This window comes from Kogia breviceps, chromosome 15 (assembly GCF_026419965.1).
Source record: "Kogia breviceps isolate mKogBre1 chromosome 15, mKogBre1 haplotype 1, whole genome shotgun sequence".
NCBI classification, from domain to species: Eukaryota; Metazoa; Chordata; class Mammalia; order Artiodactyla; family Physeteridae; genus Kogia; species Kogia breviceps.
In genome coordinates, this window is record NC_081324.1 from 4651601 (window position 1) to 4669668 (window position 18068).

Sequence of the window (18068 nt, forward strand, 5' to 3'; positions counted from 1 at the left end):
CCAATTTTATCTTGCACTCATCGGGAGTAAAGAAAGGGCTGCGAATGCACCCTGTTACCAAACACATTTTCCCTCGTTCTTTATTTTTTGTTGTTTACCATTGCTGTTTTAAGGACATGCTATATCTCCTTTGGGGAATGAATTCAACACGATGAACAATTAAGTACATTTTTAGAGTTTGAGGGTTTAAAATTCTATGTCATAACATTGATTTGCTGTCTAATAAAAGGAAGTAATGATAATAATAATAGTAGCGCCACTAACAACAGGAGTATTCACAGCCCTACTGAGGGCAAAGTGCCTGGGGAAAGATTACAAGCCCTTCAATATAGAATTAGTGGATTTCAGGTACTAACCAACTTTTAATCTTCCTTTTCTTTTCATGTAGACACTAACCGTTAAGGACCACGCAACTTAACAACTGTTTGCGAAAGGTGATGCCTTTCTCATAGGTAAAAGGAGATATGACATTTTGGTAAAATATCCTAATTCCAATGAATCCTTCTCTAACCTTCCTTTTCCTCCTAACCTCTCAATATCAAGTTGCAGTAGAAGCTTGCAGTTAATTGGCCTGTATTTCAAAATTGTACTTGATAGGAGTATACAATTCAGAAGTTTTTACATGCTTTCTGAAAATGAACTGCAAGTCAGCTAAGATCTTTAAAACAAAGGAAAATGAAGTCTCTTTTTACAAGGTTTCCAGGGTGATTCATAGATTTATTTACCTGCCATATTTACCTTGTGAAAGAATCGACACCATGCCTGCATGTTCTTTTATGTTAAAGCGTTCATAAGCCAGGAGCTAAAAACCAGTCCTCCAATATATGCATCCAAAAATTCCTGTGGAAGACATAGAGAACAGACTTGTGGTTGCCAAGGGGCAGGAGTTGGGGGGGGAGGGATGGAGTGGGAATTTGGGGTTAGCAGATGCAAACTAGTATATATAGAAAGGATAAACAATAGGGTCCTACTATATAGCCCAGGGAACTATATTCAATGTCCTGAGATAAATCATAATGGAAAAAAATATTTAAAAAATATATATATATCAATATGTATAACTGAGTCACTTTGCTGTACAGCAGAAATTAACACAACAGGGCTTCCCTGGTGGTGCAGTGGTTGAGAGTCCGCCTGCCGATGCAGGGGACACGGGTTCGTGCCCCGGTCGGGGAAGATCCCACATGCCGCGGAGCGGCTGGGCCCGTGAGCCGTGGCCGCTGAGCCTGCGCGTCCGGAGCCTGTGCTCCGCAACGGGAGAGGCCACAGCAGTGAGAGGCCCGCATATCACAAAAAAAAAAAAAAAAGAAAGAAATTAACACAACACTGTAAATCAACTATATTTCTATAAAAAAATTCCGGCGAAATAATAAATCCCATTAATTCCTCCATGACATTGATTTCATACATTTACTTGCAACCTCATTCTTTCCTACATGCATTTGTTAAATGAATACCTGTAAGAAACTTCATATTACTCCAATAGGAGGAGAGATTTTTTTTTAAGGTATTCTGAAGTCAAAGCTCAAAGGGCTCAATACAAGCAATTAGCGCGAATCCTAATTAAACACTGCAAGGCTGAGCCTCTTCTTCTGCAACAACTATTAGAGTTACAAGAAGGGAAGGAAAGTTAGCCTTAATTTTTCTGGCCTTTGCACTATCACTCTTGAACCTATGCAAGTAGGCTTGATATTAAAACCTTGCAGAAAGCACTGACAAACCATTAAGATGTAGAGGGAGACATTCCATTTTCCAGACGTTCCTGCACATTCATGCTAGATTTCGTGACATCTGTTTTGAGTTCCCTTCACAGACACGAGTGTCCTTCTTGTCCCCTGGACTTGATCGGGGGACGGAAAGATTTCTGCTTGGTTGGCAAAAGTCAAGTCAACTTGTGACGTGTCTTCAGAAGGTGGCGACTGCCTCTAGAAAAGGGGGTGCATTTGGGGGAGCAGTGGAGCCAAGAGGAGTCTGAGAAGCATGTATGAGAACATCTTAGCCGCTGGTACCTAAAAATGAATAAAGTGAAGCTCCTGGCATATATTAGATAAAAATGATTTATATTCTGTATATGCATATATAACGTTAAAAAATATGTGATAGTCAAATGTGCTTGAGCATATTCAACTTTTAAACATTCGTTTAAAAGTGATCACTTTTATTCATTGAATTGTACTGCCAATTCGTAATTTATGATAAATGAATTAAAGCTGTGCTTTTTTCTATATTACCATGAGATGATTTATTTTCTTAAGTGCTTCAGTCTCCAAAGCAAGTGTCATACTATTAATTTATCAGGTTCAGGTAGACCTTCTGAGGTTCATTTGCACCAACTACATCCCTGCAAGTAGAGCCACTGAACGCTCACGGCCTCTCCGCAGGCATGTCCTTTCACGTGTACAATGAGCTTGAAGTGAGCAAAGAAAAACTCCATCAGACACAAATCGGCCAAGGAAATCTGACTCGTTTGAGGGAGCAGCATCTCGACAACTGGCCCACGGAGGAAAGAGACAGGAAAATAAACCACAAGAAAAATGAACTGGGCTATTTATTACCAATGGTGGATAATTAGCTAATGGAAATATGAAGTTGTAGTTGTATTTTTTCCTTTTTGAACTCGATGAATGGTGCAAGACCAGCAAATACGTGTATAATTTTACTAAATGTTTTCCTAGTAAATGCCTCATTGAGACCAGTCAGAATTACTCAAAAGTTAGTCAGCAGTGACCCTAAAAGGCACGAATGATCAAGTGTTGCTGCAAAGAGATGAGATATGAGCTCTTTGTAGAAGCGCCTGGTGAGGAGTAAACTATTCATGTTTCTTTATCCATTTTACAAGATGCCGCTGGGTGAAGAAGAGACATCTTATCCCTTATGGTTTTGTGGTTGCCTTCGAGCCAGTATCATTGCTCACGTCAAGAAGAACTGACATAGCTGATACTTCCCTACGTTTCACCTTAGATCAGACAGGTAGAATTGACGATATTCACAAAGACACAAGCCGATTGTTTAAAAATGGTGAATTATAGCGAGAGGAGTGTATCAGAAGGTACTGATGTGTGTGTGCGTCAAATATTGCTGAGCTGGAAGAGGGGCCTGTCGCAGACACCAAGTCAAAACCCTTGTGTAGATCGTTAACAACACTATTTCCTAATATTTAAAGGTTCAGGAAAATCCTCTGTTCTTTGCACTGCAGCAATCCTGCAGATTAACAAGATAAGGGAGAGACTCTCTTCCCTCTTGTAAACTGTCCTGTTTTCTTCCTTAACAACAATAATAATGAAAATAGTGACGCCCATCACAGTGACATGAGGACTTTATACCTACACACACAGCTTTTCAATTTATTTATACCAAACCTTGTGGGTCGAATAAGGCAATTCTAAATCAGCCAGCAGAATGTCAGAAGGAAATTGAAGGTCTCTGTTAACTGTTCACAGAGAAAAGTTATGTGGGCGTATAAATTGGTTACAAGGAGATTTGAGTCCTATTGCTAAGGCCATTTCATAATGACCTTAGTAAGGTCATACAGTCGTGTTTTTGTGTCTTTGTTTCCTTATGCATAGAAATTGAATCATAAAGCATTATTGGTCTTGCGTGATACTATTTAATAAAGGACTAGCACACAGATAAACGTAACACCACTTATACATTTAAAAATGCCAGTGTAATTATAAAATAATATGAACAAAACATCTGTGACATACAACTGGCTTAATGGTATATTTTCTTAAATCGGTAGATTTTTTTGCTGATATGTAGAGGGGATGAATAGTATAAAGATTAGAGACCCAGATTCTGGACCCACACTTACCGGATTCATAACCCAGCTCAGCTGTGAATCTCTACAAAAGTTACTACATTTTTGGACTTTATTTCTCTTCTCTGTAAAATGGGATAGTAATGGTACATAAGTGAAAGGATTAGCATGAGGATGATATAAATTGATATAAGCAAAGTAATTAGAAGAGGGCTAACGCATGGTGATCACCATATAAAAGTTAGTTATTAAATTCTGGCACGTATTTTAGTAGCAATTGACCTACCTTGAATTATCATGAATAATTTATTCACTTATGCCAAACACTGAGCCTTCATTTTACTTACCCTTTTCACACTTTCCTTTCACGTAATAAATTTACTTGAGTTATATTTATACTTCTAGTCACTTCTTTGGGCAATTTTGAGAGTAATATGGTTTGTTGGCAATAATGAGGTGTCAATCTTCCTGGGATATACTAATATTTTCATTTGTAATTCAGATGATGTATATGAAAGCATTATTATTCTGATTTGTGGGATTTTAGTTTTGTGCCTTATCATTTGATAGGTGAACCTCTCTTATATTATCTTAAAACATTTTTTTTTTTTCTTTTTCTGTGCTACACGGGCCTCTCACTGCTGTGGCCTCTGCCGTCGCGGAGCACAGGCTCCGGACGCGCAGGCTCAGCGGCCACGGCTCACGGGCCCAGCCGCTCCGCGGCACGTGGGATCTTCCCGGACCGGGGCGCGAACCCGTGTCCCCTGCGTCGGCAGGCAGACTCGCAACCACTGCGCCACCAGGGAAGCCCATCTTAAAACATTTTTAAAGCCAGATGAGAATGAATGCCTGGATGGCTGAGAAAGTACCTGGCTTGCAGCAAAAGCTCAAAATGCTTTACCTTAAAACCTAATTCATTGATTAGTCAACTCCTTAATATTTGTTTGATAATTTCTGAGTGCTAGAAAATGTGTGCAAAGTTTGCATTCTATTCCATAATAACTTTGTATTAATATAAATAGTGCATTAATTTATATAACATGTAATGATACAGCACCATATATCCAAGACGATAGGAAGCCCAGTTTGAGAAGCATACACAAATATATTTTGATGTTCCTAATATCTTAAACATTAATTAGAAAGTGTAAGTGTGTGTGTGCATTTAATGTGTCTATGTCTCTATCTGTGTGTATATTTGACTGAAAGTAAATTGATTCTAGATTTTGGTGACCATACATAGAACCAAACATTTTAACAGATTCTTTTCTTTTGTTTAATTTTCCTTTATTTAATTTTAAAAAAGGAAATTTTACTGGGCTTATATTCTGTGGTATCTTTTTTATTTTAATAAAAATATAAAGACCCTATTTTGGAACCAAGTCAATCGTAGCCATATGGTCTGTGAAGTTTTTTCTGAGTTCATTATTTGCTAACACAGCTTGTCGAACTTAAATGGAACGAAGTAGAGGGGTTTGGATAAAGGCCAAATAGGGATAAATTTGTCATATTCTCCTTGACTCGCCTAGTTTAGGGATTTCAAAACATTGCGAAAGTTGCCGAGGAAATAGGATTTGTTCCAAATATTGGACCAATGATAGAAAGTAAATAAGAGTTAAATCATTTGAAACTAATGTAGAAAAATAAGAAAAGTTGAGTCCGTACCTGTACTGTAGATCAGTTTCAATAACTTAAAGAGTCTATCGCAAGCTGCCGCGCGGGGAGGAGGCCGAGGCCGCAGCTTGAGGGAGGCCCCGGCCCCTCTGCGCCTGTGTCTGGCGGAGCCGGTGTGAGACCCACAGACAATCCCTCCCAGCCGCCGGGAGAATCAAGAGTTTTGGCCTGAACTTTGAACACACACCGAGATGCTGAGGGGCCAGACGAAAAGCACAGGCGATGGCACTGAAACGGATGAATAAGGAGCTTAGCGATTTGGCTCGTGACCCTCCAGCACAATGCCCTGCGGGTCCACTTGGGGATGACATGTTTCATTGGCCAGTCGCCGTAATTATGGGACGTAATGACAGCCCGTATCAAGGCGGTGTGTTCCTTTTGACAATTCATTTTCCTACAGACTAACCCCTTCAAACCACCTAAGGCTGCATTTACAGCAAGAATTCATCATCTAAATATTAACAGTAATGGCAGCATTTGTCTCGACATTCTAAGATCACAGTGGTCTCCTGCTTTAACTATTTCTAAAGTTCTTTAATCCATTTGTTCACTGCTATGTGATCCAAACCCAGATGACCCCCTAGTGCCAGAGATTGCACGGAGCTATAAAACAGACAGAGATAAGTACAACAGAATATCTCGGGAACGGACTCAGAAGTATGCCATGTGATGCTACCTTAAAGTCAGAATAACCTGCATTATAGCTGGAATAAACTTTCAATTACTGTTCCTTTTTTGATTTTCTCGTCCGGCTGCTCCCCTATCAGACCTCACCTTTTTTAATTTTATTTTTTGTTTACCTCCCTCCATTCATTCACATGCTCATCTGAGAAGACTTAAGTTCTTCCAGCTTTGGACAATAACTGCTTTTAGAAACTGTAAAGTAGTTACAAGAGAACAGTTGCCCAAGATTCAGAATATTTTAAAAAATGGAGCATGTGTATTATGCGGCCAATGTCTTCACTCTAACTTGGTTATGAGACTAAACCCATTCCTCACGCTCTGATGAAAGTGCTGGGGAATCAGCCGAGGGGGAGGGAGGTGGAAGCTGCGTTGTCACATCAAAGGAAGCAGCGTTATTCCAGCAGCATCCATTCTCGTTTAAGTCTTCCACTGTTAGAGATTTGAGGTTACATGATATGCTTTATGCTCATAACTGATGTGGCTGGAGAACTGGTATTGAATTGATAGCATCAGCAGAACAGAAAATGTGATGTATTTTATGCATGTCAATAAAGGAATGACCTGTCCTTGTTCTACAGAGAATGGAAACTGGAAGTCAAACACCCTTTGTATTCCAAAATAAGGTCTCAATCATTTTGTAATTTTCATTTAAATTGTTAGGAGGCTTGGAGCTATTAGTTAATCTATCTTCCAATACACTGTTTAATATAGCACTGAATAAAGGATGCAAGTTGTCAATGGATGAGTGATCAACTAATAGCTCTGCTAGTAATTGATTTATTTTTCTTCAATAAAGTGCATAAACCAAAAAAAAAAAAAAAAAAAGTCTATCACATTCCAGTAAACATTTGAACTTGTCCTATGAGTCCTTGTTGACAGCTTCTGTTTTTGCTCGTGGTTAATGAATAACATGCAATATGGTATGTAATATAATGATTTGCTTAGTCTATTAAATGGAAGAACATTTATTTTTAGATTATTTTCAATTAATTACATAAGAATGTGCAGTTTGTAAGTTCCACAGCAAAAAGGGAGTTTTGAATGTCTCCAAGAAGTAGCTCTGACATTCAAACAATATATTCAGTTTTATATTGACGGTGGTGGCCAGTGATGCTTTTCCATTTCAAGCATATGCTTTCAACTATTTTATGAGAATTGCTACTTAGAGCAACGGTATGAGACCATTGATCCATAATCTACTATCGTATTTTGATCCCCTGAAAACTTTTCAATTGATGACACTATATGTATGTTCCTCAAGTTATTCTAGGAGCAGGCATTGTACAATTCTGGCTGTTTCATGATCTTCACTGCACTATTACAATATCTATACTATTATAGTTTGTTCTCTCTAGGGACACATAACAAAAGAGGAATCTTATGGTGAAAAGTATCCAATTTAATGAAATGGATAATGTAGTTGGCACTTTTTCCAGCATAGTGATTCTACAATATTTAACAAAGGTGCATTTTACTTTGACTTGGTTATTATACGACTTCTCTTTTAACTTTTTCCAAAAGTTCCTTATATCTTTTAAATACTTAAAAATGATTTTTATTCCAAAAACAGAGATTTTAATATTTGAATCATGTTAGGAGAGGACCTTTTTAAGAATATTTTTGGTTTCTGATGAAAGAACTCAAGAAGCCAATTGAGGGACTTCCCTAGTGGCGCAGTGGTTAAGAATCCACTTGCCAATGCAGGGGACACGGGTTCGAGCCCTGGTCCGGGAAGATCCCACATGCCACAGAGCAACTAAGCCCGTGCGCCACACTACTGAGCCTGTGTTGTAGAGCCCACGAGCCACAACTACTGAGCCCATGTGCCACAACTACTGAAGCCCACATGCCACAACTACTGAAGACCGCGTGCCACAACTACTGAAGCCCATGCGCCTAGAGCCCGTGCTCCACAACAAGAGAAGCCACCACAGTGAGAAGCATGTGCACCGCAACGAAGAGTAGCCCCTGCCCGCCGCAACTAGAGAGAGCTCACGCACAGCAACAAAGACCCAATGAAGCCATAAATAAATAATAAATAAATAGAAGTCCATAAAAAAAGAGCATCATTTATATACATAAAAAAAGAAGTTAATTGATACCTGTGTTCACTTAACATTTATCCAACAAATATTTATTGAGGACTTGCTACATTTTTGGGTAGGTGCAGGATAAAATTTTGAGCAAAAGAGAGACTCTGCTCCTCTGAAGATAATAGTCAATTGGATGACCATGCCCCCTAAAATCTGTTCTTTCATACAATGAAAGCAAAGAAATCTCTACCTGGTAAACTTATACTTTGTATAACTTAATGCTCTATTTATGACAGTACTGCCACATATGTTATGTCAAAAAACGTGTCAGTTGATTTACATGTTATTGATTCTCTAGGATCAGAGTCAAAATTACTTACTCAGTCAACAAACACTTACTGAACACCTAGAGTATAACTACATTTAAAAAGTTTTAAATTGTTCAGTACTTAGTGTTGTACAGTCCCTAGCAATGCTCACTAAATATTTGTGGAATTAATACATGGATAATTAAATGCACATATCACTATCTTGAGATACAGACTTAATTCCTGTCCTCAGGGTTACATCCTTGTGGAAGAAATAGACAAGCACATGATTATTGCTCTTTATAATCAAGAGAAGCCCAGAAAGTCACGAATGCTCAGAGACGGAGCATCTCGTATACCCTTGGAGGGTTAGAGAAAGCTTCCTGGAGACTGAGATTGCTTTGAGGTGTTAGCTAATGAGGGGAAAGATTTAGTTGAGTGATCCACGGAGCATACATTGGGTGGATAATTGAAACAGCACCGTCTAACAGAAAGTTTTGTGATGATGGAAATGTCTGAAATAAGTGCTGTCTAATGCAGTAGCCACTTGTCACGTGTGGCCAGGGCAACCGAGGAGCTGAATTTTAAATTTTATTTAATTAGAACTTAAAGGGCCACACATGACTCATTGTTACTGTTTGGGGCAGCGTTGGATTGGAGGATGGCAGGCCAAGAGACTGAGAAGCTAAGAAGGAAGCTGATGAAGCCAGCCAGCCACAGGTGACGAAGGCTTGGTTTTAGTCAATGGCCGTGGGAATCAATAAGAGAGGATGTGTTAAAGAGAGTTTTAGGGAGAGGAAGAGATCCAGGTGACCGTCACTTTCTGCGTGAACAACCTGGTACTTCTGGCATCATTCAGTGATACAGGGAATAAGGAAGAAGAGCTGGTGTGGGTCAAAAATGAGTCATTATCTTTAAGATAAAGAAAAAGAGAGACCAAGATGGAGACCTAAGTGAACAGTGACCCTTGAGGGGCAGACGTGGGGAACATACTCAACGAAGGAGATTATTATGTAGATGATAGACAAGGAAACTCAGAAAACTGTGGTGTTACTAATTGTAAAGGCATTCCGGGAAGGGTGAAGGTTTAAAAGTGTCAAAGTAACAGAGAAGATGAGTAAAGACCAAGCAGCGATTCCCAGTGGACTGGGAATTTATATGTCATAAGTGACCAGGAAAAGTTGCATTAGAGACATAAGATCTAGGCGGGTTTTAATGGTTGAGAAATAACTTCTTGGTCAGGGCCGACAATGTAGGCTGTCTTCTAATTTCAACTTTTAACTTTATATTAAAATAATTAAACAACTTATGACTCAATCACACTTTTATCTCTCAAACGAACTTCTGTACCAACCCATTGTCAGAAAACATACCAAATATTCATCAGAAGCATGAGAGAACCTCCAGGAAATAACTCAGATAAAGAAGCCTTGTTGTTATTTGTCCAAAAATGGTATATTGTCATTGTTGCTCCTTTAAAAAATGCTTATTATTACTTTATTTTAAAAAAATTTTTATTTTTTTAACATCTTTGTTGGAGTATAACTGTTTTACAATGGTGTGTTAGTTTCTGCTGTATAACAAAATGAATCAGCTATACGTATACATATGTCCCCATATCCCCTCCCTCTTGCGTCTCCCTCTCACCCCCCCATCCCACCCCTCTAGGTGGTCACAAAGCACTGAGCTGATCTCCCTGTGCTATGCGGCTGCTTCCCACTAGCTATCTATTTACATTTGGTAGTGTATATACGTCCACGCCGCTCTCTCACTTTGTCCCAGCTTCCCGTTCCCCGCCCTTGTGCCCTGAGTCTGTTCTCTATGTCTGTGTCTTTATTCCTGCCATGCCACTAGGTTCATCAGTACCACTTTTTAAAATTCCATATGGATGCATTAGCCTATGGTATTTGTTTTTCTCTTTCTGACTTACTTCACTCTGTATGACAGACTGTAGGTCCATCCACCTCAATACAAATAACTTAATTTCGTTCCTTTTTATGGCTGAGTAATATTCCATTGTATATATGTGTCACATCTTCTTTATCTATTCATCTGTTGATGGACATCTAGGTTGCTTCCATGTCCTGGCTATTGTAAATAGAGCTGCAATGAACATTGTGGTATATGACTCTCTTTGAATTACGGTTTTCTCAGGGTATATGCCCAATAGTGGGACTGCTGGGTCATATGGTAGTTCTGTTTTTAGTTTTTTAAAGAACCTCCATACTGTTCTCCATAGTGGCTGTATCAATTTACATTCCCACCAACAGTGCAAGAGGGTTCCCTTTTCTCCATACCCTCTCCAGCATTTATTGTTTGTAGATTTTTCAATGATGGTCATTCTGACTGGTGTGAGGTGATACCTCATTGTGGTTTTGATTTGCATTTCTCTAATGATTAGTGATGTTGAACATCCTTTCATGTGTTTGTTGGCAATCTGTACATCTTCTTTGGAGAAATGTCTCTTTAGGTCTTCTGCCCATTTTTGGACTGGGTTGTTTGTTTTTTGTGATATTGAGCTGCATGTGTTGCTTGTATATTTTGGAGATTTATCTTTAGTCAGTTGCTTCGTTTGCAAATATTTTCTCCTGTTCTGAGGGTTGTCTTTTCGTCTTGTTTATGTTCTCCTTTGCTGTGCAAAAGCTTTGAAGTTTCATTAGGTCCCATTTGTTTATTTTTGTTTTTAATTCCCTTACTCTAGGAGGTGGGTCACAAAGGATCTTGCTGTTATTTATGTCATAGACTATTCTGCCTATGTTTTCCTCTAAGAGTTTTATAGTGTCTGGCCTTACATTTAGGTCTTTAAGCCATTTTGAGTTTATCTTTGTGTATGGTGTTGGGGAGTGTTCTAATTTCATTCTTTTACATGTAGCTGTCCAGTTTTCCCAGTACCACTTATTGAAGAGGCTGTCTTTTCTCCATTGTATATTCTCGCCTCTTTTATCAAAGATAAGATGACTATATGTGCGTGGGTTTATCTTTGGGCTTTCTATCCTGTTCCACTGATCTATATTTCTGTTTTTGTGCCAGTACCATACTGTCTTGATTACTGTAGCTTTGTAGCTCCTGAAGTCAGGAGCCTGATTCCTCCAGATCCGTTTTTCTTTCTCAAGATTGCTTTGGCTATTCGGGGTCTTTTGTGTTTCCATACAAATTGTGAAATTTTTTATTCTAGTTCTGTGGAAAATGCCATTGGTAGTTTGGTAGGGATTGCATTGAACCTGTAGATTGCTTTGGGTAGTAGAGTCATTTTCACAATATTGATTCTTTCAATCCAGGAGCATGGTATATCTCTCCATCTGTTTGTGTTATCTTTGATTTCTTTCATCAGTGTTTTATAGTTTTCTGAGTACACGTCTTTTGCCTCCTTAGGTAGTTTTATTCCTAGGTATTTTATTCTTTTTGTCGTGATGGTAAATGGGACTGTTTCCTTAATTTCTCTTTCTGATCTTCTGTTGTTAGTGTATAGGAATTCAAGAGATTTCTGTGCATTAATTTTGTATCCTGCAACCTTACCAAATTAATTGATTAGCTCTAGTAGTCTTCTAGTGGTATCTTTAGGATTTTCTATGTATAGTATCATGTCATCAGCAAACAGTGAGAGTTTTACTTCTTCTTTTCCAATTTGTATTCCATTTATTTCTTTTTCTCTCTGAGTGCTGTGGCTATGAGTTCCAATACTATGTTGAATAATAGTGGTGAGAGTGGATGTCCTTGTCTTGTTCCTCATCTTAGAGGAAATGCTTTCAATTTTTCACCATTGAGAATGATGTTTGCTGTGGGTTTGTTGCATATGGCTTCTATTATGTTGAGGTAGGTTCCCTCTATGCCCACTTTCTGGAGAGGTTTTATCATAAATCGGTGTTGAATTTTTTCAAAAGCTTTTTCTGCATCTATTGAGAGGATCATATGGTTTTTATCCTTCAATTTGTTAATATGTTGTATCACATTGATTGATTTGCGTATATTGAAGAATCCTTACATCCCTGGGATAAATCCCACTTGATCATGGTGTATGCTCCTTTTAATGTGTTGTTGGATTCTGGTTGCTAGTATTTTGCTGAGGATTTTTGTGTCTATATTCATCAGTGATATTGGCCTGTAGTTTTCTTTCTTTGTGACATCTTTGTCTGGTTTTGGTATCAGGGTGATGGTGGCCTCATAGAACGAGTTTGGGAGTGTTCCTCCCTCTGCCATTTTTTGGAAGAGTTTGAGAAGGATGGGTGTTAGCTCTTCTCTAAATGTTTGGTAGAATTCACCTGTGAAGCCATCTGGTCCTGGAGTTTTGTTTGTTGGAAGATTTTTAATTACAGTTTCAATTTCATTACCTGTGATTGGTCTGTTTATATTTTCTAATTCTTCCTGTTTCAATCTTGGAATATTGTACTTTTCCAATAATTTGTCCATTTCTTTCAGGTTGTCCATTTTATTGGCATGTAGTTGCTTGTAGTAATCTCTCATGATCTTCTGTATTTCTGCAGTGTCAGTTTTAATCTCTCCTTTTTCATTTCTAATTTTATTGATTTGCGTCCTCTCCCCTTTTCTCTTCATGAGTCTGGATAAAGATTTATCAATTTTGCTTATATTCTCAAAGAATCAGCTTTTAGTTTTACTGATCTTTGCTATTGTTTACTTTGTTTCTATTTCATTTATTTCTGCTGTGATCTTTATGATTTCTTTCCTTCCACTAATTTTGGGTTTTCTTTGTTCTTTTCTAGTTGCTTTAGGTGTAAGGTTAGATCGTTTATTTGAGATTTTTCTTGCTTCTTGAGGTGAGCCTGAATTTCTATGAACTTCTCTCTTAGAACTGCTTTTGCTGCGTCCCATAGGTTTTGGATCATCGTGCTTTCCTTGTCATTTGTTTCTAGGTATTTTTTGAATTCCTCTTTGATTTCTTCAGTGATTGCTTGGTTATTTAGCAGCGCACTGTTTAGCCTCCATGTATTTGTGTTTTTTACTGTTTTTTTCCTGTAATTAATTTCTAATCTCATAGCATTGTGGTCGGGTCCCTGGGCGGGGGGGGGGGGGGGGGGGGGGGGCGGGTAGGGACGGGGCTTGGGCTCTGCGTGGCAGGAGGGAGGCTCCGAGGGCAGAGGATTAGGCCAGGAGCCCAACAGGCGTCCCCGGTGCCTGAGTGGACAGGGAAAGCTCTGGCCCCGTTCCCTTCATCCCCCACCATCTCCCCCCGGGTCTCCCCCGTCCCTGCTGCACCCCTAACCATGGGTGGGTCCCACTGGCCGTAGGAACTCCTCGCCTCCCCCAGCCTCCCCTCAGGGTGCCGTCCCAGAGGTCCGGCCCTTCCTTTCACTCTCCCTTCCCTCCCTCCCTCTCCGTAAGGACCCGCATGGCTGGAGGGGGCCTTGGTGGGCAGAGGATCAGGCCTGGATCTCAGCAGGTTCCTGGGGGCCCACGTGGGCTGGGGAAACCTGGCCACACTCCGTTTTGATCCTCTGCCCTCCCAGTGGTCCCCAATTTCCCCCTTCGGGCGTGGGATCCCTTCCCCTCCCCCAGCCGACCCTCGGGTGACACTCCTGTCCCACCTCCACTTCTCCTCCCCCCTCACTGCCCCCACGCCCCATGTCCCACCTGGTCGCTGGGGGTTCTTGTGTCCCCTTAGGAGTCCATGGTCCCCCACTGTTGCCTGGTAGGTACCCTGGTTGTTTGGAGACACGAATTCCGTGTCCTCCTAGTCGGCCATGTTGACCCCACCCCCTCCTATCTGTCTATTTAATGAGAGCTCTTCTTTCATGCTATCATTTGAAATGGGTCCCCTGTGGTGTTAGGACCTACTGTTTTCTTTTGTTCCTGAGTTTTCTTGCAACTTGAGCACTGACATTTATTTACATAAACATGGGGTTTAAATTTACACTGCCTGGCAGATTGACAGTGCTCTGATTCCCAGGCACTGAACTCAACGGATTCTCTCAAAATTGCTTGGTTTTTCTTGTATCTTCCCCTGGTTGGCCTGCTCTCTCCCTCTCTCTGAAACAGTCATTTCAACTTTTATAAACTCTATTCCAGTTATTCCAACATGCAAGCCTCCCTACTTCACCTTGACTCTCAGCTTTTGACTTAACCCTGAAAACAGAAGTTATCAGATAGGAACTGCATTAACTTTCCTGTATCTATAAACAAATAAAAATATTTCACACCTATCTTTTCCCTCGTCCACTGGTAGATGGTGGACCGAACGACTTCCTTTATGCTTTTTAAATAAACTTACCTTGTTGATTATCTTCCTTCCCTGTTTTCAGCTTTTTTTCTCTCTCTTCTTGATCCTTCCATCAGTATTGAAATGCGGCTTAGTCTCTATTTTAAAAACAAAATGAAACAAAAATAACTCTTCCTGGGCTTCCCTGGTGACACAGCGGTTGAGAGTCCGCCTGCCGATGCAGGGGACGCGGGTTCGTGCCCCGGTCCGGGAAGATCCCACGTGCCGCGGAGCGGCTGGGCCCGTGAGCCATGGCCGCTGGGCCTGCGCGTCCGGAGCCTGTGCTCCGCAACGGGAGAGGCCGCAACGGTGACAGGCCCGTGCACCGCAAAAAAAAAAAAAAAAAAAAACACCTTTTCCTGGGTGTCATTCGACCATGTCATCTCCGGCTAATCATAGCTAAACTTTTTGAAAGAAACAGCTGTATACACCAGCAAGTTTTCTTTGTCACTCACTTTTCAATGTCACTCACTTTTCAATGTCACTCACTTTTCAATGTCACTCATCTCTTCAGCTTCTGCCCCACCGCCCAGCTGATCCTGACATTTTTAGGGGACCCAATAATACCGACTTCCATGAAGCCAGCAGGCGACGCTCACTCATTGCAGACTCGGCTTTTCCATCTCTTCAACACAGATGAACACTCCTTTCTCTCTTGGCTTTTGTGACTCTCTTCCTACCGCGCTCTCCCTCCCTCTCCCCCATAACCAGGTGGTTTGTCTCTGTCCATTCTTTAAACGTTGGTGTTTCTCCAGATTCGGTTTTAGGCTACCTTTTCTTTTCATTTTACCCTCTTCTTAGGCAATCTCATATACACCTACAGCCTCGATTACTGAAATACAGAGTATTTCCTACTTTATTCTCCTGCTGAGATTTTTATTCTGAATGCTGGGTCAGTGTTTTTGATACATATATAGTATTTCCCATGAATGTCTTAGAAGCATCTCCGTCCCAGTATCCTAAAATTGAACTCATAATATTACCCAACAAGCTTAAGACCCTCCAAAAATTCCCCCTGATTCATAATCCATCAAATTGCCTTAATTAGTTAAAAATAGTTTGCCTCAGATTCATTCATAGTAATTATTACATTCTTATGAAAGTCCCAGGAGATGTCTATAAAAGTGGAAATTGAATTCTTTTTCTATTAAAACAGAAACAAAATCTCTCCTTCAAATCTGGCTGTCCTTAAGTTTTAGTGGAATGCTAGATGATATGGATTTCATTTTCAGTCCAATCAAATGCAATTTATATTATTTATAAAGTGACATATTGCTCCCAGCAAATATTAATCATAAAAGACTATGCTCTTATCTTTGGAATTCATCAATAAGGTAAATCTTACTTTGAAATTGATTTCCTCCATTAGCCACTTGATATAGCCAGCAGTTATATTAATTTCACCTCTACCCCTCTACCTCTGAGAAGGATGCCAAAAAAGAAAAAAAAAAGAATTAAAAGGAAAAAGAGTAGCAGTTTGGAGCTTTTATGCTTGTCATCTTAGAAAACTTCTGAAGGTCAAATTTCATTTCTTTGCCTCCAAATAATCGGGGTTAGATAAAAGCAAACTTTTGCTTTTTAAGCAGTCAGAAAATTGGGGTGTTCAACAAACACCCTGATCGACTTTGTGAATGGTTGGTTGAAGGTAGAAGGAAAGGGTAAGGAAAAAAGTTGAAATTTATCACACAGTTTCTTTCAACTTGAATGTGAATTGGCTAAGATGTAATGAAAGTAAAATTGGATTGAGGGAATCAAAATGTGTGAATCTGAGTCCTAACTCTGTCATAAAACCATGGCTCCGCTGAATCACATAGCAACACCGTGACTCAGTTTCTCCAGCTCAGAAATGATGATCCAACGCCCCCTGACAATTCATGCGTGTGAAAGTATTTTTTAATTACAGCGTTATAAAATTGAAAGCCATCATCCATTCTTGTAAAAAGTCCATAGACTTCCAGGCCATCAAATAATCAGATTTAGCTCCCCTCGAGCTTAACATTTTTAAAGCTTCTTGATATGAGAAACCTTCCTTCTGTGTATCCTGGGGGAACCCAGGGAGTGATCAAAAGCCCTCCTGGATTCCTGTGCTGCTGACATCAACCAAGGCAAGCAAACCCACAAAGGCAACCTGGGCCTTTGTGACCGTCCTGTGGGGCTGTTCACCAGAAGGTCATTCCAAGACACGTGTTTGTTTTCACTCTCTGGTTCTTATAATTTCACTTAATACAAGCATGTCAAACATTTGCTAGGAGGTGCTTAAGAAAGAATGTTTATTTTCAACCAGTTGAATATTTTCTAGATGTATAAAAATTCTATAGAACAAAGTTGTTACTAATAAACTTTAAAGGAGCAATTGTGGCTCCTTTTTTTATTTTTGAGACAATTTATTTAGCCTGTTTTATTTCTTTCTAGTCATCTGATTTCATAGCAACTGGGTAGAGCCCCTGCCCTTCCCTTACCTTGAGGGGCTGGGCTGCCCTTGACGCTCTTTACTTAGGAGCTGATGGTGTGAGCCTTTCCTCAGCTGGTCTCCTGCTCTCCGGTTTACTCCCCTGTGGCTTGGGCATGTCAAATATTGAGTCCTGCAAGCTGCACCCGTGTCCCACTTTCCATAGCACAGCAGATGTGATATTTTTTTGCTCTTAATCTGCTCGTCTTCCTTACTTGGTTAAGAATCCTGAAAAAATGTGCCGAGAGAATCATGAATCTTCTCCAAACGTCCAGCAGATGCACCTGGAAGTATTACAAGGCTGGAATGACCCAATCTTTCAGCTGTTCTCCTAGGTGGGTCTCCATTCATTGATCAGTATTTCACTGGCTTTCAGTTTCTAAATCCGTTTGATAGGGAGAATAATCGTATTTTGTTCACCTGCTCATCTGTTCTTTAAACTGCTAAACATATGTGGGGGGTGTCTATGTTTTTGTTGCCAAAATGAAATATATTTTAACATCATTTTGTCACCTAATAAAATTGTAGGCTCTGTATTCTCTTATTCTTTGGTGGGAAATAGACCCTCAGTATATGCTCACCTACAGTTAGAGGACAGTCACCCACATATATGCTACCAGATTCTTTTAAACTCAGTGGCTAATAAATACATGCCGTTGTTCCAGCTTACCTTTAGGAAGTGAAAATGAAATGTAAGAGATAACACTTTACCTACAAAATGGGGAAGATTAATAAGAATACTAACTATGTCGATAAGGATATGGGGATGTAGGACTCTCTTATGCTCCTGGTAGGCATATAAATTTGCATAAACTTTCTGAAAGCCATTTGTCCGTATTTCTTAAGAGACTCTACCCCTTGACTCAGCAGTTCTACTTTTAGGAAACTATCCCAAGGAAATAATTGAAGATGTTCATACAATAAAGCAGCTACAAAGAAAGCATCACCA

At 39.9% G+C, this 18068-nt stretch overlaps 1 pseudogene; it reads left to right on the forward strand.

Annotated features, from left to right (window-relative positions):
* Positions 1-5656: 5656 nt before the first annotated feature.
* Positions 5657-6191, forward strand: LOC131742214 (ubiquitin-conjugating enzyme E2 D3 pseudogene; annotated as a pseudogene).
* Positions 6192-18068: the final 11877 nt, after the last annotated feature.